The sequence below is a fragment of the Podarcis gaigeae genome, assembly GCF_964106915.1.
Source record: "Podarcis gaigeae genome assembly, chromosome: 10".
Classification (NCBI taxonomy): Eukaryota; Metazoa; Chordata; class Lepidosauria; order Squamata; family Lacertidae; genus Podarcis; species Podarcis gaigeae.
In genome coordinates, this window is record NC_139686.1 from 37,872,033 (window position 1) to 37,878,741 (window position 6,709).

General features: G+C 42.7%; 1 long non-coding RNA gene across 2 annotated transcripts; it reads left to right on the forward strand.

The window, feature by feature from the left end:
- The first annotated feature begins 265 nt into the window (after positions 1-265).
- On the forward strand, positions 266-6,267 carry LOC310826680. 2 transcript variants are annotated; one of them, XR_014555924.1, is made up of 4 exons: positions 266-452; positions 2,064-2,220; positions 4,604-4,686; positions 6,085-6,267. It is a non-coding gene; the product is annotated as an uncharacterized lncRNA (long non-coding RNA). The 2 variants fall into 2 exon arrangements; XR_014555925.1 differs by lacking the exon at positions 2,064-2,220.
- Positions 6,268-6,709: the final 442 nt, after the last annotated feature.

A 6,709-nucleotide genomic window follows, 5' to 3' on the forward strand; every position in this document is an offset into this window, starting at 1 on the left:
CGGATGGTCTGGGAATCAGCGTGTTTTTTGTTTGCTTTTATTTAATGTGCATCTCTGGGTTATTTGTGGGGCATAGGAATTCGTTCACCCCCCAAAAAAAATTAGTCCAGGCCCCCACAAGGTCTGAGGGACAGTGGACCGGCTTCCTGCTGAAAAAGTTTGCTGACCCCTGGCCTAGAATTCTCAGAGCCAATGACATCAACTTTGATAATCATGATGATTGGTTGCATGTCCTGTCTTCATCCTTTGTGAGGTGACAGTTGTGCCATGGTGCTGCCCTGCTGCCATTGTCAGGCTCCTCAGGTGGAGTCTCAATGGCCAGTGGGAGATGTCATGTTCTCTTTTGCTGGTCAAGGGGTTTTGAATTTGGCTCACCTGAAAATTGGCCAATCACAGGCGGGCCTGGAGGCAGGGCAGAGCTAACTGCAACTCAGGCTGGAGTCTTCACTCAGGTCTGCTCCCCAGGCTTCAATTAGGCCTGCCTCCTCACCCAGCATTGCGGTGACTTTTGGATTTTCCACCCACCCTCCCTTGTTGCATGGTTAGCACCCACCCAACGGAGGGGGTCCTTAGTAGGGTCCTTCTATGGAACTATCAGTTGCTGTATTCAAGGCCAGGGAGGAATTTCTCATTCAGACTAATTGGGCTTATCTGGATCCCACCCCCCACCTCATAGCAATCATCACAACTTTGGTAAATAAGGCACTGAGTAAGAGAGCCAGTGTGGTGTAGTGGTTAAGAGTGGTAGACTCGTAATCTGATGAACCGGGTTCACTTCCTCGCTCTTCCACATGCAGCTGCTGGGTGACCTTGGGCCAGTCACACTTCTTTGAAGTCTCTCAGCCTCACTCACCTCACAGAGTGTTTGTTGTGGGGGAAGAAGGGAAAGGAGATTGTTAGCTGCTTTGAGACTCTTTCGGGTAGTGATAAAGTGGGATATCAAATCCAAACTCTTCTTCTTCATCATCTTTAGTCAAGGACAGAAGGGGGCAGTTAAAGTCTTATCCTCCAAGGAAATGGGGTATCTAGTTAAAGGAATCCTAGGGGAGGCGCTTCTGTCCATATGCCCAGTAGAAGGCTAAGGGCCATAGCACTCCCCAAGGTGGTGATCCTGTCATGGTTTGATACCTGTCATAGGTCAACCCTATATCAGGATTGATCCCCCAGAAAATCTTCCAGCAGGCGGAGACCCTCAATGCCTAAGCCAAAACTTACATCTGTCATCAAAAAAGTTGCAGCTTAATTAGAACCAAAGTGACATTGTACTGTGGTCCTTTCAGTTTCTACATATACAGCATCAAAGGGGTATTGGGCACACAGCATCTGGGCATGCAACTCCTGATTTATTAGGCTCACATTTAAACCTGGTCACATGGTTGATCCCTTCCGTATCTGCAGCTACAGAAGATAATGGTTTGATCAAAGATTCACTTTTTTTGAAGGAAGGGATGTTCCCCTGATGGAAGGAATTCTTCCATTGATGGAAGATCATTATCTGCTGTCCTAAAAGAAATAACCAGCCTACCCAGGTTAGGACTATTGATAAAGTGACCCTTTAATGATGGAGAAAAGCTTGTATATCTCTACTGCCCAGAAAATGGCTAGATTTAGTATTTTTGAAAGCACATCCTCAAGCTACCTTAGTTTTCAATCATTTTTTATTATCATTATCCCTTATACTAGCAACACTTCAAAGAGAATAGAGATCAAGTATTTGTAATGGTCTCATGGTGACCTGTTAGGAGTCTTTGATTTAAAAATCTACCACCTATAATGGCAACAATGAGCATTTTAAGACTGAGCTAACCACCTGAAAGAAATCCCAAAGATGGTTGGGTGAGTCTTTCCATTGTGAGTTCAGATTTGATCGCTTCCTTCATAAAAGAAGAATGCCTTATTGGCAGGATGCTCAAAAGAGAGTATTGATTTGAGAGCATAATTCTTTAAATCCTTTAGCAAAAAAAATAAATTGTAGAAAGACTAAAGAAGAATAGATTTCCTGTATTTCAAATGAGATGAAGGAAAGAGAAATACTGTTAAGGAAACTAATGATTTCGTTATAGCTTCACTTCAAGAGATCTCCAGGGGTTCTGCAGCAGTTCACCTACTACAGAAAGAGATACTGAAGAAGTTCTGAAGCAGTTGCCTGAACATTGAAGTCCGGTCCATATGCTTGATTTTCCAAAGGCTTGGATAAAGATAACCTTTTTGCCCCCGAATGTAAGATCCACTCCTTCCATAACCTGATCTCTTGAACTGACAAGTCACTGACAGAAGTGACTCTGGATCTTCATTGATTTTATTGATTTATTAAATTCCTTCCAAAGGAGCTCAGGATGGCAAACACCAGGCATTGGCAAACTTGGCCCTCCAGATGTTTTGAGACTACAATTCCCACCACCCCTGATCACTAGGGATGATGGGAGTTGTAGTCCCAAAACATCTGGAGGGCGAGTTTGTCTATGCCTGGCAAACTCTGTTGTGATAAAAAATACCATTGAAAATAAAATAAAAACTAAGTTAAAACATTTAAAAGTTATTTAAAGTACCCCAAGCAACAAAACACAATAAAACTTAGGTAATAAATTTAAGAACAGATGTAAGCAAATCAGATTCTTTAAACAAAATGGGAGGGAGCATTATCTTATCCTTTGCCTACTTTCACATTACAATCTGGAGCATAGCCAGCATTGGGGGCATGTACATTGGTGGTAGTAGGTGGTGTCTGAAAAAGGCTGCAGCAGAAGGCTTCCTCTGTGGATGCATGTTCTGGTCTCACATTTCCTTGGCACATGACATGGCACACTAGTCTGGGAATTACCGTTCTATCAACTCAATGGGAAACACTTCTAAGTGGCAAGTGTAGGCGGTAATATCGATGTTGGCCTCAGAAGGTTTTTTTTCTGTTGAAGGAATTAAATGAACATTGAGGATTACCATAATTCATTGTGTGCCACAGAGGCTCACAGAAACGAAGCCGAGAACGACACTTTGTGAGAGAGATATTTACTAGGACATTGTTCTCCCTGTTAGTGTTTGCTCTTTGTTAGCAAGGGGGAAAACCCCCCTCTTATATTCAGAAATAGATCCTGCAAAATAAAGTGGTGCAGTATAATGGCCAGTATAATAGGTTTTGCTGTGATCACAACTGAGACGTTGCATAGTGTATGTAGGCACAGTTTAATGCAAAATCCATTTCTGACAGTGTAATTCCCCCTTTTTTAAAAAAAAAGGAAAGGAAAGGAAAATACTTTGCTCCTCTGTAGGTTTATTCTTGCTTTATAATGAGCACAAAGAAATCTTTACTTGATTTATTTTCCCAACACATGCTCAGGTTTGAATTCTCCCTCTAAAATAAATCAAGCTCTCTACAGAAACTTTCGCTTTGACTCATCAATTAAGAAAAGAAGGGGAGGAAAGCCAGAGCAACGGCTCTAATTGTTGTGAACGCCTAATAAGCATGATCCATACAAGAACACAGATTTTAGGGTGCATGTGATTTCCTTTTGTTTTGGCTGAGATAGCGGATATACTAAGGAAATATTGTTGCAATACATTGGTACCTTGGGTTACATATGCTTCTGCTTAAATACGCTTCAGGTTACAGACTCCGCTAAGCCAGAAATATTACCTCGGGTTAAGAACTTTGCTTGAGGATGAGAACAGAAATTGTGCTCTGGTGGTGTGGCAGCAGCAGGAGGCCACATTAGCTAAAGTGGTGCTTCAGGTTAAGAACAGTTTCAGGTTTAGTACGGACCTCCGGAACGAATTAAGTACTTAACCCAAGGTAGAGGATAGAGTAGACTCACATGATCAATATATTCTGGAGTGAATTGCTGATCTGAATGTAGCCCTTATTTGGAATCCTTATTTGTGAATTACATTAGGTGGCGTGCATACACAGGGTTGGCTTAACACATCTTGCTGCCTGAAGCAAAGGACAAGATTGTGTCCCCGTCCTATTCCAGGCACAGAGTGGCAGCTGAATCCTACTTCAATTCTGGTGATGGGATAGCATGCAGGTTTAGGTAGCCCAGGATGGGCTGCATAGATCTGTCTTCCAACAGAGGGGATGACTGGAGGTCTTAGGAGGAACAGCTAAGAGGCTGCTTCTGACACCCCAACTCTGACGCTTTAGGCCTCACTTTGCCTAATGGTAGGGCCGCCCCTGGGTGTATATACTGTTACAAGCCATCCCAATCTCTGAGCGGTGCAAGATTCCAGGGGTTCCAGGTGCACTTACCAGGGTTTGTGTATCCTTTTGGAAAACATGAGGGACAGAGGGGACTGTGGTGCCTTCATGATATATGGTTTGTTTACATATATATGCAACCTGCACTTAGATGGAGAGAATGCAGAACTTTCACATCCCTTCCATTGCTACAGCTTCCAATTCAAAGAGAACCCATCCATTGTGTCGGACCCTCTGACCAGCTGATCAGTAGCACCTGTAAGCCCTCTTTGACCCAGCCACACCTTTACCTGTTCCTGACATCATATATTACAGTGGGCCACAGGTTCTGAACCTTGGGCTAGGGCATGGGAGCGTCTGAAATAAGCCTAGAATTTGACTGATATTACTGAGGTACTTCCTTTTTTGTAGGCTATTCCTAATGAATCTGTCTTGCAGTGCAAAGGCATAAAAACTGCGAACAAAGAAGCAGATAGGCTCCTATCTTAACAATGGTAAGGAAACGCTAATCTCTGTTAATTTGTTTTTCAAAAAAGAAAAACTTTTCTCAAGGGCCTTAAGTGACAGGAAAGAAACTTTTTTTTGTAAGAGGAGCTGAATTTTAAGAATAAATTTAAAAGTTAAAGTGCACCAGATTAATCACCACCCTTGTAGCTCATTTGCAGAAGCACTGAAGCAGCCTACAAAGCTTATACTAATCTGTTTTCAGTCCCGGTATCTTCATTTCTTACAAATTAAATATATTCAGTGTCAATGCAGAATTAAGGTTTTTTTATGTGTATGAAATGAAAGAAGGAAAAAAAACTGTATGGAGGAATCTATAACATTGTTTTCCTGCAAGCTATCAGAAATATATATATATCAGCATTCATTCTCCCAAGCCCCCTCCTGCATTTTCTGACTTGATTTGACGCTAAAGCCACTGATTAAGGTCTGAATTTTCAGAGCTGCAAACATTATAAATTGCAGTGTTAACAAATGCCTGGACCTGAAATGAAGTGAGCCAAATTAGATGCAGACCTAGGTTGGATCCAAAGCACTTTGGAGTTACTGAGAGCTTTTCCACTGACCTCTGTTAAAACCTGGTGCAGCTTCAGTAGTTTTAATGGGGCTGGAGTTGCTGCAGAATAACTGTGCTCTCATTCATATGAACCCATGCAATTCTCTTGCTAGGGGTAGCACGACAGATAATGAAAGGCAATGAAGGTCAGTCCCAATGGGGCTCTTTTCTGTATTATAGTAGGAATCATGCACCAGAGTAGCCCATCATCTTAGGGTAATTTGGGGGTGATTATTTTACCTGCTTTTTTTAAAAAAAAGTCTACAGGATGGTTTCAATACTTTAATTTGAATTAGTCCAGCGTCTTAAGTTACAACAGGTGTGGGGAATCTTCAGTCCTCTAGATCAGTGTTTCCCAACCTTGTGCCTCCAGATGTTTTTGGCCTACAACTCCCATCATCCCTGACCACTGGTCTTGCTAGCTAGGGATGATGGGAGTTGTAGGCCAAAAACATCTGGAGGCACAAGGTTGGGAAACACTGCTCTAGATGTTGCTGAGTTACAACTCCCACCATCCTCAGCAAGCCTGACCAATGACCAGCAATGATGAGAATTGTGGTTCAGCAACACCTGGAGGGCCAAAGAGTCCCCACGCCTGATTTACAATCTCCTGACGCAACATCCTTATTGCCATGTTTTATTCTCCCCAAATATACAAATTGTGGCTTTGCTGTTTTTCGTGGAATTATCTAAAGGAGAAAATTCTCATGCAAACCATTTGTGACCTTGATCCTCAATGCTGTCAAAAGGGAAATAAAAGACCTTTCATCTAAAGTCTACCACTTTTCTTTAAGCTGAATCATTTGGTTCTGATCTTTCTTTCTTTCGACAGGGCAGCCTGATCCTGGCCCAGCCTCATCTACACCAACCAAAGGCATGGCAATGGCTTTGCTAAGACCTTTCTGAAACTGCGGAAGTTAGCTTGGGAAATATGTTATTGTATTCTGTGGTGACAGATAATAACTGTACCTGAAACCCTGTAATGATAAGACAATACAGATAGCTTTTCCATTCAGGAGGTTGTTTTTATATTAGATACAGCTTTTGGGTGGGAATTGACATTGGGCAGGATCTCCAGTTGGGAAAGTGGAGATCAGTTCCCAGCTTCCCATTATTGGGGATCCCCTTAAGGGATGTGGAATGCCGCCCCAAGTCCAGATGCCCTAGCTTGGAGGAGGACAAGTTGGATGGGGGCATCCCCAGTTGTTTCCAAGGGTTACCTAAAACTGGTCCATACTTTGGGCCACACAGACTTGGAGGCAGATGACATCACACAGCAACTGGGGTATACAAGCTGATCCTTCCCCAATGCCAAGCCAAACCCTCCTGGGCTATTGTTAACCAACAAATGTGACCTTGCTTCCAACCATTTAAATCTGTTGTTTGATTATTTCTCCACACTCCACCCTTGGCTTTTTGTTGTACCCAGATCTGCAGTTCATATTGTGAATGGCAGG